This window comes from Acinonyx jubatus, chromosome A1 (assembly GCF_027475565.1).
Source record: "Acinonyx jubatus isolate Ajub_Pintada_27869175 chromosome A1, VMU_Ajub_asm_v1.0, whole genome shotgun sequence".
In the NCBI taxonomy this organism is placed as follows: domain Eukaryota; kingdom Metazoa; phylum Chordata; class Mammalia; order Carnivora; family Felidae; genus Acinonyx; species Acinonyx jubatus.
The window spans coordinates 200,780,708-200,801,474 of NC_069380.1; positions in this window are offsets into that span (position 1 = coordinate 200,780,708).

Here is a 20,767-nt window from a genome sequence, read left to right on the forward strand (position 1 = left end):
CATCAATTAACGTATATTTGGGATCTCCAGGGAACATTATGCATGTACATAACAACCAAAAACAAATTGCAACAGGCTTGCCTTGTTGTCAAACTAGAGAAAAAATGACCAAGATAAGAATAATTAATTTCAGGTGGATTAAATTACTGTAGTCAGTCATTATTCAACTATTTATTAAGCACCCACAGGGTGCACAGCACTTTACTAGATCCTTATAAAAATCCACATATTAATAACAGAGGTTTTTTTCCACCAAAGTAATATGTAGTTGGCATTGAGCTCCCTGTGGCTCAATGCATACAGAAGAGACCAGTCACCAGTGAACAGCCATTAAACAATTCTGTTCGGTGTCCAATCAAAGAAACCAGACCTTTAAACCTTTCATCATTGAGAGGTATTGAACTAGATAAGTTACAACGTTTAAAAAATATATGTTTAGGATTAGGGGGAAACCTTGGAATAACTCAGAAAGTCTGGCCACAACCAATTCTGGCACTTCAAAACGAGGCTAATAAATAATTTATATATTCATTCTGTCAACTAAAAATATATAATTTGAGCACAAATACATGTTGGCACTGAACAAGGCACTGAGAATACAGCAGTGAACAAAATTTTCTCAAACCGTTGCCTTGTGGAGGTTGAATTCTGGCAATAGAGACAGACCTTAAGTAAGAATAGGTATTGATATGCATGTAGACAGAGGTACATACAGACATAGGTATTAGTGTGATAAGTACAATAAAGAGAAATTAGACAATAGAGAAATAGATGCTTCCAAATGTTGGGGGAACTTGAGACAAAAATATTTCAGGCAGAAAAAAATAGGAGGTGCAAAGGCCCTGAGGCAGGACATCTGTGGCTAAATTAGAATGAAAAAGAGAAGGAGCAGAATGAGGTGAAAACTTGCAAGACATAGATCATTTGGGGCCATCATAATGAGTCTAGCTTTTCTCTGGGTATGTTAGCACATCGCGGGGTGGGGGGTGGTTTGAAGAGAAGGGATATAGATTCTAACATTACTTTAAAGGATCACTGTGGCTGTTGTATTAAGAGACTGAAGTGAAGGGTGGGTGAGGACAATGGCAGAAGTAGGCAAACTAGTCAGAAGACTTATGCAGTAATACAGTGAGAAATGGTACAGACCTGGATGTAGGAGGTAATAGCAGAAAAGTGGTCTGATTTGGGATACATTTTGATGGTAGTGCTGACAAGATTTGCTGGTGGAGGAGCCAAGAATGACTTAGTCTGTGGCTTGAGCAACTGGACACACGCAATTGCCAGCTAATGAAATGTGGAAGATTGTAGGTGGAAGGAGATTTGGGGAGGAAGACTGAGTCCATTTTTGGACATAGTAAGTACATGATGCCTATTCAGCATCCAACTGGAGATATCAAGTAGGCAGATGCCTATACGAGTTTAGAGATCAGGGAAGAGTCCAAGGCTGAAGATAGAAAATTAGGACTGAATGATATCACTAAGAATGAGAGTAGAGATAAAGAAAAGAAAAAGGACTGAGCCCTGGGCAGCGCCAAAATCTAGAAGTCAGGAAACAATAAGAAGCCAGTAAGATAGACTGAGAAAGAATAGCCAATTAAATAGAAAACCAGGGTAGGGTGATATCCAGAAAGCCAACTGAAGAAACTGTTTCAAGAAAGATAAATGAAATTGTCAATTTGTGTCAAATGCGGCTGATAGATCAAGCAAAATAATTGACCATTATCAATAGTGTTGACTATTGCATTTAGGAACAGCAAGCTAACTGATGACGCTGACCAAAAGAAAAGTTTTAGTGGAGAGCTAGAGGCAAAAGCCTTTGGGAGGGGATTTAATAAAGAGGAAAGAAGAAATTGGAGGCAAATATAGACAACTTCTTCAAGTTATGAGCAAGAGAGAAATGGGAGAGATCACACTACATTGTATGTTGAATCCAATACAAAGAGAAAAACTGATCATGTGAGAGAGAGAGAGAGAGGAGAATTTTCAGAATTTCCAGAGTCTTTAAGTAGGCTATAAAAATGGCATCTAGTGCCCAAATGAAGCGGTTGGACTTAAAGGAGTAAGGACAGTTCATATTTCCCAATAGGAAAAAGGTACCTAGATATAGGTATATGGATATATGTGTATGGGGAAGAGATACTTTCTCATTGCTAGTATACTTTATCTAGGAAATAGTGAGTGAGGTCATCAACTGAGACTTTTCATCGGAAAAGAGGATGTGCTGGAGATGTTTAGAAATTTGAGTAGAGAGAAGAATAGTTGCCTAAAGGGACGGAAAATATAGCATTGTCAGGCAGTCCCAAGGTCGTACTTGAGATTAATGGTTTTTAATTTAAGGTAAGACCATTAGCATGATTTTGTTTTGTTTTGTTTTGCAGTCAAGTTGAATATGTTAAAGCTTAAAAGGAGTAGATGAAGAGTTGAGCTTGGCCAGTGATGAGCTTTTCGAAGGTGAGAATGAGAAATTTCAAAGTACAGGATCATAGAAGACCAATTCAAAGGAGTGACTATTGATGGGCCATCGAATTCAGGACTGGTAAGAAGGACATGAGGATGTGAGGAGGGTCAGGAAAGAGCAGGAGAATCAGATGGGTTGTAGATCCTAGTGGGATCAAAAATTCATTAATGTTTGAGTACCAACGGAAGTGAAATTGAAAGGGAATGGATGATAATGACAAGTGGGGTGCTCACAACTGATACTGCGGTGAATTAGCAATTTTCAATAATGGCAGGGTTTCAGAGTTTTAAGATCATGGGACCAAATGGTGAAAAGGGAGGAAATGGTTGGAAGAGACAAGGCCAAAGGCCTGAAAAGTCAGGATATTGAAAGGATTCTATGCATGGCTACTGAAATTACATAGTTTTCCCCCAGAGTTGAAAATAGAAGAAAATTAATACTGGGAAGGTTTGGGTAGAAGAAGAGAAAGAAGCAAGTGGAGTAAACCAATAGGAGTTACCAGCTGAGACTACTTGATTTTTATCATAGAGTTGGAGAACAGCTTTCAACAAATTTCAATATACATGTTACATGTGGATCATGAGGGAACTTATTAAACTCAAGAAACTGATTTAGTTGATCTGGAGTAGGGGTTGAGATTCTGCAATTACAGTACAGAAAGTGTAATAAGAGAGAGAGGGAAGGATTAGATGAAGATTTAAGTTTAGAGAATACCAAATATCTTTCAGCAAAACTCAACTCCTTCTTGCCTTCATTTTTTGTTTTTCTTATTTTCTTCCTAGGTTCACAGGAACCAACTAGACTGTCATTCAAATATGAACAGAGAAAAGGAAAGAATCCAAGATGGTAAAATGATTCAGCTATGAGATTTATTATTAGTGATGTCTGGTACAAGAGAAGCTGTTTTAAATGTATGTTTAAAAAGCAGTACTTTGCAGATTAATATTTTATTTAGGGCATGAAACCAAAAAGGAAAAATTTTAATCTTCCCAGAAGGAGTTACTGATGTTCTTTGCTTCTATCCTAAACAGACTTCCTGGTAGAAACTTATGTTACTTTTCATTTATTTGTTTAAAGAAAATAGGCCTCAAGGAAGCGAAGATTGTGGGCAGATGTGGTTCATCAAGATTAAGAAGAAATGATTCTGATACTAATGAAAATCTATTTCCTAAAGGATAAGAAACTCAGTATATAAAGCAGGTTTGCAAAAAAATACATGAACTATCATCAGCTAAAGTTTTGGATCAGGCCACTTCATAGTGCTTTAAAGGAAGAAGACTGTGTTAACCTGCAACATGCTTCTCTTGTTATGGTCAATAGAAAAGAAACAACGTATTTGGACCCCAGATAATTCCCTTTAGTTGCCTCTGCTGCTGGTTAGGAGAAAAAGAATCAGAGAAAAATAGAGTTAAATCCTAATGAAAAATTGCAGGTCTTAGAGATTATGAATTGGATTGATGAGTTTTTGTTTCCTGAAGGACAACATGCAGATTAAAGAGCTTTTAACTGTTCTTGATGCAATCAAAAGGTTATGGTCGTCTGCTAAAAACTCAGTTTCAGCCACAGTTTATGTAAGTTGTTCACATTACTCACTCAGTAATGATGTACTTGGCCCCACTGTTTGTGGTCTGGTTCTCATTTGTTTGGTATTACATTCCAAGACTGCAATGACTCAGAAATGTTCCTTATTTTTTACAGTAAGAAGAAATAGCATGCTTTGCCTGAAACATCTCAAGTTTAATCACTTGTCTGTGGTCTTCCCACAATCTATCCAAGCAGGTGTATATAAGTGAAGGCTTCCACATATTGCATTTCTCTGAGCAGAAAACTGCTGAAGTTAGCTTCTTATACTCATGTGACATTAACAGAAAATATAAACCCTTTACAATATGTAAATATATTGAATATATATTCAATATATAAATATAGTGAATAAATATTCAATATATAAATATAGTGAATAGTGTATAATATTCACTCTTATCAGAGTGTTAGCAAGTAGGCTTTTCAGAATACAAGAAAATTCTGCAGAATAAAAAGTATTAAATATTTATGAAACCTCTATCAAGCACGTATGAGGGAACATGAAAGTTGTACTTAAATCTATTTGAAGAGAAGTTATGTTCAAGACATATGAGAACTGTTGTGCACCAGCATGGAAGATAGAAGTAGGGGCAACATATTAATACACACACACACATACTGTCTTGAATTCTAGCAGAGAGTTAATAGGTATTCATTAAGTGAAAAGAATGTTCTCTCACAACTTAACACTATTCCTACATTTACCCTTCATAAGCTGTTGGGTCACCTGATTTTTCCTCCTGTCATGGTGGTTTAGAGCACTCTCCTCTACCAGCCAGTAACAGAATGTGAGTTCTGGCAGAAATAGAGGGACATCTTTAAGGTATTCTCTTCCACATAAACATGTTTAGAGGAGGACTGGCCCAAAGCATACTAAATATAATTGAGTATAAGTGTGCATTAACCTATAGCCAGAATTTGTTTCTTATATAAAATCATCACTCAATAAGATTAGAAGGAAGCAAAATACATGGCAATAGAATTTTGATCAGGGAAGGAAATTTGGGGAGACAAAAAACAAAATGCTGCCCACAGAAGAAAGACTTGGTTAATCTTTCTAGAACCTATCTTCAGAGTGGCACCAGATGTCTGGGATGACAGACTTTACTGTAGACAGTTTGCTGTCTTTTTTCCCCCTCAGGCACGGCCCTGCCAATGATTTTCAAAAAGTATTTCAGAAAAACTTGGGGCGCCTGGGTGGCTCAGTCGGTTGAGTGTCCGACTTCGGCTCGTGTCATGATCTCACAGTCTGTGAGTTGGAGCCCCGCGTCAGGCGCTGTGCCGACAGCTCAGAGCCTGGAGCCTGTTTTGGATGCTGTGTCTCCCTCTCTCTCTGACCCTCCCTGTTCATGCTCTGTCTCAAAAAAAAAAAATAAATAAATGTTAAAAAATTAAAAAAAAAAAGAAAGAAAAACTTTGGGGAATGGAATTCTAAGTCTTGTTGGGAGTTCAAATAAACCAACTAGAAGTCAAAGGAAAGGAATCCAGTGCCATTTTCTTAATTACTTGAAATTCCCCTGATTCTACAAGGACTGTTCTGAATCTGGAAAGACTTTGTAAGGCCACATTTTTATAGTCAATGTTCACCTCAAGTAAGTTCTCTGAGGTAAGACTACTCTTGATTATTCAGATCATTTAGAGTTAAAATAAACCTGAGTTACAAAGGGGAAGTGAAAAAGTAGCAGTTACTTATTGAACTAAAGACTTATTTTTCTCTCTCTGAAGTGTAACTATTGTAGCATAACCTCTAGGTGTGTCAAGATCTTGATTATTTTGAAAATTGTAGCAGAGATGTTCTTTCTCAATATTTGTGTGGTGCCAGAATATCTAGTTATGGCCTCCTTTCTTGAGGTACCAGAGAAAGAACCTGTCCGAAAGAAAAAAAAAATCAATAGATGAGACAACAAGAGTCGATGGGTATTGCATTTCTTTCAGCTGGACTTTCCAGACTTCCCACACTATCCTTGAATTAGAAATGAACTCTTAGGGGCACCTGGGTGGCTCAGTTGGTTGAGCGGCCAACTTTGGCTCAGGTCATGATCTCACTGTTTGTGAGTTCGAGCCCTGCGTCAGGCTCTGTGCTGACAGTTCAGAGCCTGGACCCTGCTTCTGATTCTGTGTCTCCCTCTCTCTCTGCCCCTCCCCCACTCATTCTCTGTCTCTATCTCAGAAATAAATAAACATTAAAAAATTAAAAAAAAAAAAAAGAAATGAACTCTTAAAGGATTTCTCATTCAACTTCTCTAAAGCTCAGTTGACATCTCTATAAATGAAGACAACACATCACATGATCCCTAAGATCACATCCAGCCCCAAACTTTATGATCCCATTCCTACAAGTCCAAATGACTGCAACCCCATTATCTTCTACACATTGAAAAACCAGCATTTGAGTTAATCTCTCTTTGTGCTCTGGTAAATTAGCAATGTCCCAGGTGGTCCATAATCCTTTTCTGAAAGAATATTATATATTCTGGTTTAGGACTGTTTTAAGTTCTCTGTGAGTTCTTGAAGGTAATTATTTGTGACTCTGCAATGATTATGACCAGTTCCTTAAGTTCTTTAGTGTGAAAGTTACCTGGATCTATGGATTTAATTCACCCACACTGAATCAGCCATTTTTATCTGTCTTCAGACAGAGGCTGTCTGCCTCACATCACATCATCGCCTGCTCTCAGGATTAGATCATGGCTGACATTTGTGAGGAAAGAATGAACTACAAAGGGCCTTCATGTCATGTCATTTTTAAGCGCTTTTCTTTTCATTGGATAAAGGGACAATACTTTTCCCACTCTCCCCCACCTAATGATAGGTTTGAACAATTTTTTATGTCTTGAAAGTTGTATCTCATATCTTGTTCCTATATTAGTGGTTTATCAACCATAGCAGAAGAGGATATGAAGATCATTGGACTTGGGAATAGGGACATCTAGGTTTCCACCCAATAATCTTTGGAAAGTATTCAAAATCTCTGAGCTTCAGTTTCCCCATCTCTAATGCCAAAATGAACAAGTATGGGACACAAGTAGTGTTTATTGGCTTATTTTAGCATTCTCTCTCTGTGTTGCCTAGGCCAAGGAAGGTCAAGGCAACACTACCACTAGTACTCATAAGTGTGACAGGAAAAATTCACATGAAGCCTGGACATGGGAGCATTGATGAATATAGTTTTTAATATAGCTAATACTTCAGTTTAGGTGTACAGACATCAGAGGGGAGATAAATCAACATACAGGAATGGAGGTGATCTTCTTAGTCATCTATGAAAGACATAACCCAATGTTGGGTCTGACACCTACCTTCCCTTCCTTGGAGACCTTTAGATCAAACCAAGTCTGTCGCAGAAGAGACCACAATATCCAAACCCTTTGGTCAATGAAGAATTCTGCCACACTGAACTCAATGTGCTAAAATGAACTTCAGCAATTCCTTGTTTTTTATTTGTTTGTTTTTTAAGAACCATTAAACTGTGAAGAATGACTCAGGTTTGCCAACTTGTAATTTTGCCGAAAAAGAGCTAGATGAAAAATTTACATCTGCTCTCCCCTTTTTCCACCACTTCATAAAGAAGTGGATACTTTAACAGCAAATATAAGTAGAAAATCAGTTGCTCACAGAATAGAGACAGTTTTTAAATTGAATAAATTTAACATTATGAAAAGCTATTGAGTTCCTCATTTTACCACTGACTGATAACAAAACTAACTAGACTGTCATCTGCCAAAAATCTCCCTTCAAGTAGGAAAAGAAGGCATCCTAGAAATCTCCCTTCAAATAGCAAAAGAAGGCAAAGTAGAAAAATACACGACCACAGTCATTCCTGGGGCACCTGCTGCCTTTAGCCAGCACATTAATGGGCCTAGCTGTTGCTTAGGTGAGGTCAGGATCAGACTTTGATCAGCAGCATCAGAGAGTAGCATCTGTTCACTGGCCAGAGGCAAATAGAGCTGTTGTTCTTTTTCCATGTCCAACTTTTCTGTCAATTGAAAACTCTCTGGTTTGTTATTAGATTCAGGTGTCCCTGCAGTTGCCCACTTTCTACCCTCTTAATTTCCCCTTTCCTGAGATTGTGCTATAATTTATAAAGCTTCTGGCATCAACAACTTTATTTTCGTTCTGACTAGTGGTCACAAACTCCCTGCATGTTTCTGGTTTGTTAGCAGGTGGCCTGGCCTGCCAAGAAAGAACTCACGGTCTTGGATTCCCCCCAGGGTTTACCCAGGTTCCAAAATTGGTATCAGGCCTGATACATATTACAGGGCCTCATGGGTACTTTAATGTTTATACAGGGCAGACAGGCCCATAGGGCACAAAGTTTCATCCAAACACCTTGTACGTGATTGAAAGGGGATGCAGCCTGGCAATATGATCCTTTTCTTTAAAACTGCTTTTACAATTCACTGAGGAGATGAAAAAAAGAGGAAACAGGTGAAAAGTTTGGGCCAAGTGAACTGCTCTCCAAGTATTTCACAACAAGGGAGGTAGCCGAGAATTCAGAAAACAACATCAAATTGCGTTTTCAAGGCTTCTCAATCTGTGTTGCCTAAGCAGAGGAAGGCCACGCCCATTCAGCAAACATTTGCCCCATCTTCTGAGTTGGAACCTAACCCAAAAGAGGGGAAGCAAACTAGGGCTGCAAAAAGCAAATTACAAATATATGACTAGTCAGGAGCTGGAAATGCCTCAAATTATTTACTCGACCACACAATAAAAGTGACAGGAGTTGTGTATCCTTAAACAACCTTCTGCTGGCAGAATGATACCATGAAATGGCCTGTTCTGCTGCAAGATGCACTAAAGATTAGATAAGAAAGCAAACAGTCCCTTGTGGGTCACTCCAAGTCCTTTAACTGCCAAAACAAGATCCCAGACTAGATCAAAAGTATAAAGGATTCTAGCGTCTCTCTAAATGCTTCTTGGAGGCCCAGATGTGATTTAAAAACCAAAACACTGGAGCAAAGCTGAGTATTGAGATGGCTTCTGGTGGAAGATGTTCAGAGAAGGACATTAGCCGATGGTTGGTCATTAAATGCACCATTAGTAGGCTCTTCTTCTATCACTGTTCAGATTTTTTTTGTTAATCCAAGTCATAAGCTAAGTAAATCACGATGATCTATTAACTCTGCAGGTCAGAGGAAAGTAACAGGATGGAGTGTGGTTCTGATTGCAATTCTCCCAGTAATGAGTTGTGTGGAACTCTGTCTCACTTTATTATGTCATAGTTCCTGCATCTATGAAAAATGAGACATATAGACTACACCCTTTCCAGTTCTTGTAAGAAACTACCTTCTGATCTCAGCCGGAGCATTTTTGGCATCAGGAAAATCCATATGCCAATGACCATTCAATGATCAGCACTGTTGCTAAGATTTGGACTAAGAAAGTCAGAATTAGGGAATATATAGTTTGCCAGTCTCTCTTAGGAGAAGACCACAATGGAAAGAACTATGTTCATCACCAATTACATTTACAATGTCCTATAAACCAACTAACTCTGGGAAGAGCAATGTACATAAGTATTTTCAGACCATTGATAACATTATACGCATGACTATTTTGTGGTAAGAAGACAGCAAAGGGACCAAAGAAACAAGGGAAGCAGTGCTCATCTACATTAGAAAAGGGAGATCACCAGTGGCTTCTTTTAAAAATCTTTTTAAGAAGAGCAGAAAAATGACTGGAAGGAAATACACTAAAATGTTAACAGAGGCTCTCTCTGGGGGTAAGAAAACATATTTTTCACACCTTTTAGTGTTTCACTATATTTTTCACATTTTCCACAATAAACACTTATTGTCATAAAAAACTTTTTTTAAGTTTACTTATTTTTGAGAGAGAGACAGAGAGAGTGAGCGCAGGGTGGGGGGAGGGCGCAGAGAGAGAGGGAGAGAGAGAATTCCAAGCAGACTCCACACTGTCAGCACGGGAGCCCAACATGGGGCTTAAACTCACAAACTGTGAGATTGTGACCTGAGCCGAAACCAAGGATCAGACAGTTAACCGACAGCCACCCAGGCACCCACCAGTGGCTTCTTTTAAATGCTCAGCTGCCCTAATTTGTTTAATCTTAACCCAACTTGCAAATTTAGATATACATATATTTTTATTCAGATACAGTTTTATTCATTCAAGAGACAATTATTGAAGGTATAGTATGTGCTACATGTGGTGCTAATCACTGGTGACACACAGATGAAAAGTTTGCTTTGTTCATAGGCCTGAAGAGCTTACATTCTAAGTGGCAAACTGACAGGTATCAATCATGATTTTTTAACATGGGAAATGACAATAACAACAAATATGAACAAAATGCTTTGGAAAACCAGAGAAATTGGGATTAATAACCTTGCCTTTTACAAGGACAGAAGGGCTCTGAGACACTTTACAGGAGATCTCTGAGGTGGATGATTTTAGGTTTGAGCTTTTCTGGAGCAAATGCTTTTAATTAAATCTTGCACAACAAGTGTGGTGGGAAAGGCGTCTCACACAGAGGAAAAGCATTTGCGAAGGCATGGAGAAATGGAAATTTAGTAAATGGTTGCTGTTCTCATGTGACTAAATTACACTATGTGAGAGATCAGGGGACAGAGGAAGGAGGTGATAATGAAGAATAAGGTAAACTTTTTTTTTTTTTAGACAACGCTAAAGATTTTTCATTTTACCTATAGGCAGTGAGAAGGAGTTATCAAAAATGACAGCATTTACTCATAATGGGATTGGTGATATAAAAAAAAGAAGGGTCCCCTACAATTCTGGTGTCCAATTATTGCCAAGTTTTATAAAGTGACCATAAGCTTTCCACACAAATAAATAGAAAAATATTCCATGTTCATGGATTGGAAGAACAAATATTGTGAAAATGTTGATACTATCCAAAGTAGTCTATATATTCAATGTAATCCCTATCAAAATAACACCAGTATTCTTCACAGAGCTAGAACAAACAATCCTAAAATTTGTATGGAAACACAAAAGACCCTGAATAGCCAAAGCAATCCTGAAAAAGAAAACCAAAGCTGGAGGCATCACAATTCTGGACTTCAAGCTGTATTACAAAGCTGTAATCATCAAGACAGTATGGTACTGGAACAAAAACAGACACTTAAGTCAATGGAACAGAATAGAGAACCCAGAAATGGACCCACAAATGTATGGCCAACTAATCTTTGGCAAAGCAGGAAAGAATATCCAGTGGAATAAAGACAGTCTCTTCAGCAAATGGTGCTGGGAAAACTAGACAGGGACCTGCAGAAGAATGAACCTGGACCACTTTCTTACACCATACACAAAAAATAAATTCAAAATGGATGAAAGACCTAAATGTAAGACAGGAAACCATCAAAACTGTCGAGGAGAGAGCAGGCAAAAACCTCTTCGACCTCACCCACAGCATCTTCTTACTGAACAAGTCTCCAGAGGCAAGGGAAACAAAAGCAAAAATGAACTATTGGGACTTCATCAAGATAAAAAGCTTCTGCACAGCAAAGGAAACAATCAGGAAAACTAAAAGGCAACCGACGGAATGGGAGAAGGTATTTGCAAACAACATATCAGATAAAGAGCTAACATCCAAAATGTATAAAGAACTTATCAAACTCAACACCCAAAAAACAAATAATCCAGTGAAGAAATGGGCAAAAGACACGAATAGACATTTCTCCAAAGAAGACAGCCAGATGGCCAGCCCACACATGAAAAAATGCTCCACATCAGTCATCTTCAGGTAAATACAAATCAAAACCACAATAAGATACCACCTCACACCTGTCAGAATGGCTAAAATTAACAACTCAGGCAACAACAGATGCTGGCAAGGATGCGGAGAAAGTGGAACCCTTTTGCACTGCTGGTGGGAATGCAAACTGGTGCAGCCACTCTGGAAAACAGTATGGAGGTTCCTCAAAAAGTTAAAAATAGAACTACCCTATGTACTAGTAGGTATTTATCCAAAGGATGCAGGCTTGCTGTTTCAAAGGGGTCCATGCACCCCAATGTTTATAGCAGTACTGACAATAGCCAAAGTATGCAAAGAGCCCAAAAGTCCATCGACAGATGAATGGATCAAGAAGATGTGGTATATATATACAGTGGAGTATTACTCAGCAATCAAAAGGAATGAAATCTTGCCATTTGCAACAACATAGATGGAACTAGAATGTATTATGCTAAGCTACATTAGTCAGAGAAAGACAAATATCACATGACTTCACTCATATGTGGAATTTAAAATATAAAACAAATGAACAGAAGGGAAAGGAAGCAGAAATAATATAAAAACAGGAAGGGAAACAAAACATAAGAGACTCTTAAATATAGAGAATGAATTGAGGGTTGCTGGAGGGTTTGTGGGTAGAGGGATGGGCTAAATGGGCAAGGGGCATTAAGGAGGACACTTGTTGGGATGGGCACTGGGTGTTATATGAAGGAGACGAACAGTCCTGAAATCATTATTGCACTATATGGTAACGAATTTGGATATAAATTATAAATACATACATACATACATACATACATACATACATACATACAAAGAGACAATTCAGTTATAATGTGGCTGCATGGGGGCGACTGGGTGGCTCAGTTGCTTAAGCGTCCAACTTTGGCTTAGTCATGGTCTCGCGGTACATGAGTTCGAGCCCCACATTGGGTTCTGTGCTGACAGCTTGCAGCCTGGAGCCTGCTTCAGATTCTGTGTCTCCCTCTCCCTCTGCCCCTCCCCTGCTCATACTCTATCTCTCTTTCTCAAAATAAATAAACATTAAAAAATGTTTAAAAACAAATGTTGCTGCATGGTGGGCCCTTATCCAATCTGGTTGGTATTCTTATAAGAAGTGGAAATTTTTATAAACAAAGACCCTGGAAGCATACATGCACAAAGAAATACCATAAAAAAAGGCAGCAAAAGGGCAGCCATTTGCAAGCTAAAGAGGGAGGCCTTAGAGAAACTGATTCTTCCAGTACCTTGATCTTCACTTCCATCCTCCAGGACTGTGAGAAAATAAATTTCTGTTGTTTAAGACCAGGAAGAATGCATGATCCAGGAGACTAGATTCAAATTCACCTGGACCTTAGCTGCAGTTTGGCGCCACCTGGTGGCCAAGGTCTAATTGGGTTTAAATACCCATGGGGAAGATTCGGTTTCCTGTGGTGGTTAGGACTTTCTAGGACAAAGTCACTGATTCCAATGTTAATGACCCTTGCTTCCGCGACTCAATTTCCTGGGCCAGGAGAATACTGGGAATACAGCATCTTGCAACTGCTGCCCTGTCTTCCCTTCACTGTTTTGTTTGTTTTTTCTCTCATTTCCCATCCCATAGAAGACCAGACATCGTGGGATGCTAGCTAGAAGACAGGAACCAATCTCCAATCTCTTTGCATTATCATGAAATTAATTGGTTTTAATTTTAGACGACTAAGGTTGTATCCCTACAATAGAAATAAGAATATTAAAGAGTGTCTAAGGTTATCTTGCCCATTATGACATTGAATTAATCTGCCTTCATCAGTTTGAGGAAACTAGCTGAGAAGGACATTTTAAAACAGGAAATGGTAAAAATCATTGATATCTCTATAAGAAGTTATAGAATCATGAAGAATTAAAGGATCTATGAGATCACCTAGTGCTACATATGTAAATGTGTATGCCTAATAGATAAGTAAACTGAGTCCTAGAAAGGTTTATTTTGTTCACACTGTTGTGCACAGAGCCCAGGGAAGACCCAGTTAAATGTTGCTTTACTCTAGTGATTTTCAAGTCTCTATGAATCAGACAGGTTTGGAAACTACAGTCAACCCCCAAATCCTTCATCTCCTTTTAACACATATCAAAGAAAATGGAGGGCAGGTAGATCAGAGACGATTACACATTAGCACACAGTGTAAGAATCAACCCAAATTTCTGAAGTCTTAAACAAAACTCATGTTTCTGATGTTCCAAACACCCTAACTGGCCTTTTGCCAAAAAGGGGGGGGGGTGCACATGCCTTCTCATCTCATGGAATTTACACCTAATCTACAAGTTAAGAGTATCAAAACACAGTCTAATGACAAACAAAACCAAAACCAATCAACCAAACGAACAAACAAACAAACAAAACAAAACAAAACAAAAACAAAAAAAAACCTAGGCAAACAAGAAATAAACAAAATACTTCTTTCAGGACTTCTAACTCAAATTATATTCCCAAATAAAGAAACTTTCCCCAGACAACTTCTAGACCAGAGAAAACTAGATTCATTTCTCACTACTTGGACACTTACTTGAACAGTCAAGAACTGAACTCTCATGTTATTTAAACCTGTTAGCAACATCCTCAGTTCATCCTCTCAAAGATACCAGAAAAAAAGGAAAATGACTACTTAATTTGAAAAATATTTTTGGAGTATGGGTTAGTCAAAAAGTCCAAGATACATAATTTTGTAAACACATGACAGAAAATATATATAAAGAAAAACTCTATGTGAGAAAATTTTGGATAAAGAGAATTACTATAACACTCTCATTTCATTCCACAAAGTGCACTGAATATCTCTCTTTGATGTACAACGCAAAACACTTACACCACAGTAATTACCTAGAACAAGAGTAACTGCTAATGGTGACCTGTGAAATGATATGCTTGGCCATAGTCACATCTGGCGCTGACAGAATTATCAAGGAAGTGATGTTTATCTCTATTTCAGTCCTCAAAAAGTCTTCATCCATCCATGTAGCAGATGCCACTGATGCTCTACTCCATGTCCTTGGCTTCCCTATGGGTTCATCTATAGCTAAGATGGACATTTTCTATAACCGCTGATGAGAAATCTCTCGGCTTCACTGCCTGAAGCTTTTCTCTGGCTCCATGAGAACTTGTTCAGACTGTTCAAGGTTGGGGACTTACGGGGACTCAATGGTCGCAAAGTAACTTCCAAAATAATGAGAGACATGAGCCACTGGTAAACACCTCAGCTTCCATGTCTTTCTGTACTATAATTCCGAGGCATGTTTGACACAGCAAGTCTGAGGATGTTTAATGGGACTGAGCCCCAGTTAACACTGGTAACTCACTCATAATCACACCTTTTATCAGTCCCTCTCCTTCTTCCACTTATACTTTCTGTGAGAACCATCTCAAGAAGCTACTTACATTCAAGTCCTTGTCACGGGATCTGTTTTTTGGGGAAAACCAAGCTATGACATGTGTCTAATATTCCTGTGTTACCCTCTCATTGGCTGCCAATTCATCTCCCTTAATATCTCAAACAGGAACTGGGTTACAGGTTAAGGGGCTGAGTTCTAATCCTGTTAGCTAATTGTGTGTCCTCTCTAAAGCTTAGTTTTATTCATTTGAAAAATGAGGGGGTTGGATTATACATGCTGTAGAGTGCCATTGAGTTTTTACTCTTTATCTTCTATTTTATTTCAGAGTGGAAGGAAAAAATAAAACCGGCAAAGAGTGGATGGAAGAACAATCTGTCACAGACTTGCCTGATAACCAGAATGCATTTCTCCCATTGCCTTAAATTATTATTATCTGGTAACCCCACTATGGTGTGAGCTCCTCAAGGCTAAGAGAGATGTCTTATTCCTCTTTGTATTTCCAGATTTTAGCAGAATGCTTAATATATAACAGGTATTTAATAAATGCATGATTAATGAATTAATAACTTATATACAGGAAAGAGAAGTGAGGATACTGGCTGGACTGATGGAAAAGAAAATACGGGAAATATGTGGAATTGCTATGATGGGGCTGGATTATACAGGATTATACTGAGTGCTAGATTTTGGGCTTGAACTGATAGCCATGACAGGGCATGAAATGTTTCTGAGTAGGAATGGCACAATGAAAAAGATATAGGTGGTACGAAGAAAGGGTAGCAGAGTGAGATACTGAGAGAAGTGTTCTATTGAATCTCAATTGGTGAGATAATGTCTTAAGAAGACTTTTTCAAATTTTCAAAAATTAGAGTGAAACTATAATGCTTGTGTTTATATGATTATTAAACTAACCGTAAACCAACTTTATGTATCATTAGCACATGATATTCATAAGTAGGTGTGAATTATGGCACAATAATTGGCTCCTTATCCATTTTAGTATTTTGTGTACTTTCAAGTGAAAATATTTTTGATGCTACCAAATTGGTATTACTTTGTTTATTTCACAGTTCTTAGTCACCAGGCTTAGTTCACAAATTCTGTTTTCAAAAATCAAGTTCATTTCAGTAAATGAAAATGTTTTCAACACTGAAGAGGTTCAAAACAGTAGAGAAATAAAAATTCATTTATATAAATGATTTCTATTGAATTTATTAAAATAAAAGAAATTTTATTTTTTGCAGTCATAACTTATATTAAAAGACCTAATCAGTTCAATATGAGTTAGCGCCAGCTTCAAAGGCAAAAGCCTAGAGTCGCTCTCAAATTCTCCTTTCCACTTACCCTCCTTACCCAAATAGCTGTTTTTGACATAAGCATAGTATAGCTGTTCTTGCTGCATCTAGGAAATGAACTTGCCAGTAGAGAACTGTCCTAGTTATGGCCAAAAACAAGTGGTATACAAATACTGCAAAGAATAAATTGCAATCGCCCAAGAATCCTTTCTAATAGGCCATTAAATTGTTTCTTTTGTCTTCCTCTTCTTTTCTTCCTCTTTCCCCTGCCCTCCTCTTCTTCCCTTTCCTTGTCCCCTCTCCTACTTCTTCCTCTTCTCTTCCTCCTTCCTCTTTCTCCTCCTCCTTTTGGTCTCCTGACCTCAAGTACCTGTTGGAATAATCTTGGAACTAAAATGAACTTAAATAGACCTACTAGCATCAAGCACATAGAAATATTGGATTAAAATAAACATATATTACCAAGCTCAAAATAAGGAAAGAACATTTGGGAAAAGGATCCACAAAGCAAAAGTTCTAAGTATACAAGACTATGTGGTATCTGTATGTAAAGGATACAAGATTAAGAGAAGAGTTGGGGGTCGGGCATATATGTCGTAATGATTTTTCTGCCACAAGAGGACATGAAGTTTAGTTTGGGTCCTTTGCAAAATGGGAGTTGGTTCATGATTTAGGCAAGGATCAAGAATTTGTTGTAACCATTAGAGAAAAGATCACTGGGGAACAATATACTTGGTGGCAAAGTATAACCACCCAAAACACTTAACAAAGTATAGGAAAATATACCTCTAGAATAGAGATAAATGGAAATCATCACATTAATTAAATGACCAAACAGCATTGTCATTATGGGGCTACTTAATATTTTACCACTTGATGGAATGCAATAAGAAATAGCATTATCCATGAAATATTTAACCTGATGATTTAACCTGAAATATTTTTTTAACCAAAAACATTTAACCTGAATCTAATAAATTCTCTGGCTTACAGTTTACAGGAACTAGAGGACCAAATTAAGATGTTACATAAGAAAACAATCAGCCAGATCAGGAAAGTTAATTAACTATTAGAAAACTGCCCTGGGTTATTTGAAGACTCAAGATCATAAAAAAAAAAGCAGAAGGATTTAGATTGTTCTAAATCTAAAATGGCTAAGGAGGCATACATGTCCATTACCATGCATGCTCTTAGATTGGATCCTGGATAGAAAATAAAAATCAACAAAAGACATTTGGGGATAATTGAAAAAATTCGAATATGGACTGGATATCTTATTTCATTAAGGAATTACCTATTTTCTTAAAAGGATGCCTTGATTTTTAGAAGGTCTATATTGAACTGTTTAGGAATAAAATGGCATGATCTCCACTACTCACTTTCAAATAGCTCCACATTATTAAACAAAGGTGTATGTGTGTGCGTGGTGTGTGTCTGTGTGTGAGTGAAGAAGGTGGGAGGAAGAAAGCCAACATGATAGAATAGTAACAATAATGGAATTTAGGCGAAATGCATACTGTTGTCTTTTTCTTATTTTTTTTTTCCAATTACTATTATGTCCTAAGTATTTTTCCCTACTTTTAAAACCCTGTTATGGGTTTAAAGAATGGACAGGTAAAACAAATCTGTATCTATGTAAGTAAATAAAATGATACAGAAACACCAAAAGTTTCTGTTTAATTTTAGCTCACTGAAGAGAAAAGTTGATGAAAGTAAGCTATAAGTTAACCACTGTACCATGTCTGTATTTCCTATACAACATTGGATCCTCTCCCTTTAAGTCATATGTGCCAAATCATGAACAAATTTCTAAGCTCATTTCAGACTAAACATAATATGCTTATATTTCAGAGAGAGAAAATGTTGTTTAGTTAAAAAAAAAAAAAGAGTCAGATCCGTGTAATTCCCTAGCTGCTCTGTAGTCCTGAAAAGCAGTATACAGATACCTGTCCTCCTGAAACTTCATTTCCTCTGTTATATGGTCAGAATTACCTGCTAGTTTGTCGATTACCCCCCTCCAACAGCAGCTTTGTAAAATAAAGATTCTAAGCGAACAGTCTACTCTTTTTAATTCATCTATTTCAATTCACCATTATATCAAAAAAGTGAATGATGTAGAAATTAAGATAATGACCCCAAATCTAGATCATTCAGGTCCCTTTTATAAATATGCTATATACACAAATGATCATTTAGCATATATATTTTAAGTAACTCTACAGTTTATGTTGTTGTTGCTGTTGTTTAACAAGAATACCTCTAAAATGGGCTGGAGGAACTCCAGAAAGGGCTTCAGAGGGTGGACACTGGACTGAGCCAGGACTGGAGTGCAACAAAGTAGAGCAGCAGAAAGTCTACTCTGCAGCTGGGGCTGGTGGTGCCCAAAGGCAGATTCCTACTACAGCAACACCCTTGTGGGGGCAGCAAGGCTAGGAATGATGGGAAGCTGGAAAAGGTGGTCTTGCCTTGAGGGCTGAAGTAAGGAGTACTTCTAACTATCAGTATTAATTCTCTGGAGTAAAATTTCTCCAGACAAGACATTGTGAATAAGACAAAAGAGCCATAAAATGCAAGGTATTTAGCTACCTGCTATTGACTGAATTTTATTTTCTCAGTTTTCGTATGTTGAGGTCCTAACCCCAATGGGATGGCATTTGGATATGGGAACTTTGGAAGGTAATTAGGTTTTAAATAAAGTCTTTAGAGTGGGGGGCCTTATGATGAGATTAGCTCCTTTATAAAAGAAGGAAGAGACACTTCTCCCTCTGCCCTTTGGGGACACAGTGAGACCCTGGCCCAGCTGCAAGCCAGGAAGAGAGTTCTCAAGAGAACTAGACCATGTTGGCACCCTGATCTCAGGTCCAGATTCTGAATTTTTGTCATTCAGTCACCCGCACTATGGCATCTTGTTGTGACAGCCTGGAAAAACTAATACGATACCCGAGTGACACGGATGTAGAAAATGAGAGCTACAGAATGTGGATATAATAGGCATTACCTGTTTTAGAAAACTGAGGAGCCAATTAAAAATTAGAAGTCATAATAAAATAATTTCAAGAAATAAAAAACATAGTTAAAAGAAATAGCGATTTAGTTCAAGAGCAGCTTAGTCATAGTCAAAGAATTTATAAACAGAAAAAAATATGTATTATGAACTTAACTAGAATGTAACAAAGTTAGGAAATACTTATTTTTTTAAAAAGAGAAAAGCTCACTGTAAGTGATAAGGAGGATCAAGTGAGAAGGTCTAACATATGTCTCTTTGGGGTCCTGAAGCCCAGATACAAGAAGAACAATATATAAGAGAAATATAAATAAAAAGGAATCTATACCTAGACATATTACAATAAAACTGAAAAAGAAAAAGGAAAAAACAACAAAAACTTTAAAACAGCCAGACAGAGTGAATGAATTAAATACCAACAAATGGCAGTTTTCTTCTCAAGGGCAGCAGTGAAATATGGTTTTCAATGTCTTGAGAAAAAATACATGCCAACATAGAATTTTAACTAATTTAACTTTCAAAAATGAGAGTTACATAAAGATATTTATGGATAAACAACAACAAAAATGTTCTATCTAAAGTAAATTCTGGGGGCACTTAGACGGCTCAGTCAGGTAAGTGTCTGACTTTGGCTCAGGTCACGATCTCATGGTTAGTGAGTTCAAGCCTCGCATCAGGCTCTGTGCTGATAGCTCTGATAGCTTCAGATTCTGTGTCTCCCTTTCTCTCTGTCCCTCCCCCACTGTCACAATGTCAATCTCTCTCTCTCTCTCTCTCTCTCTCTCTCTCTCTCTCTCTCAAAAATAAATAGGGGTGCCTGGGTGGCTCAGCTGGTTGACTGTCCAACTTCATCTCAGGTCATAATCCCACAGTCCATGAGTTTGAGCCCCGCGTCAGGCTCTGTGATGACAGCTCAGAGCCTGGAGCCTGCTTCAGATTCTTTGTCTCCCTCTCTCTCTGCCCCTCCCCTGCTCATGCTCTGTCTCAAAAATAAATAAAAACATAAACAAACAAACAAACAAACAAACATGGGTGCCTGGGTGGCTCAGTTGGTTGAGTGTCCAACTTCAGCTCAGATCATGATCTCATGGTTCATGGGATCAAGCCCCACATCGGGCTCTGTGCTGACAGCTCAGAGCCTGGACCCTGCTTTGGATTCTGTCTTCCTCTCTCTCTGCCCCTCCCCCACTCATCCTCTGTCTCTCTCTCTCTCTCAAAAATGAATAAACACTAAAAATATTTTTTAATAAAATAAAAACACTAAAAATTTTTTAAGTAAATTGTGAAAGAAAAGGAAAACAAGGCCAGAACAGTCAGAAACTCAGAATGAGGGGTGAACACAA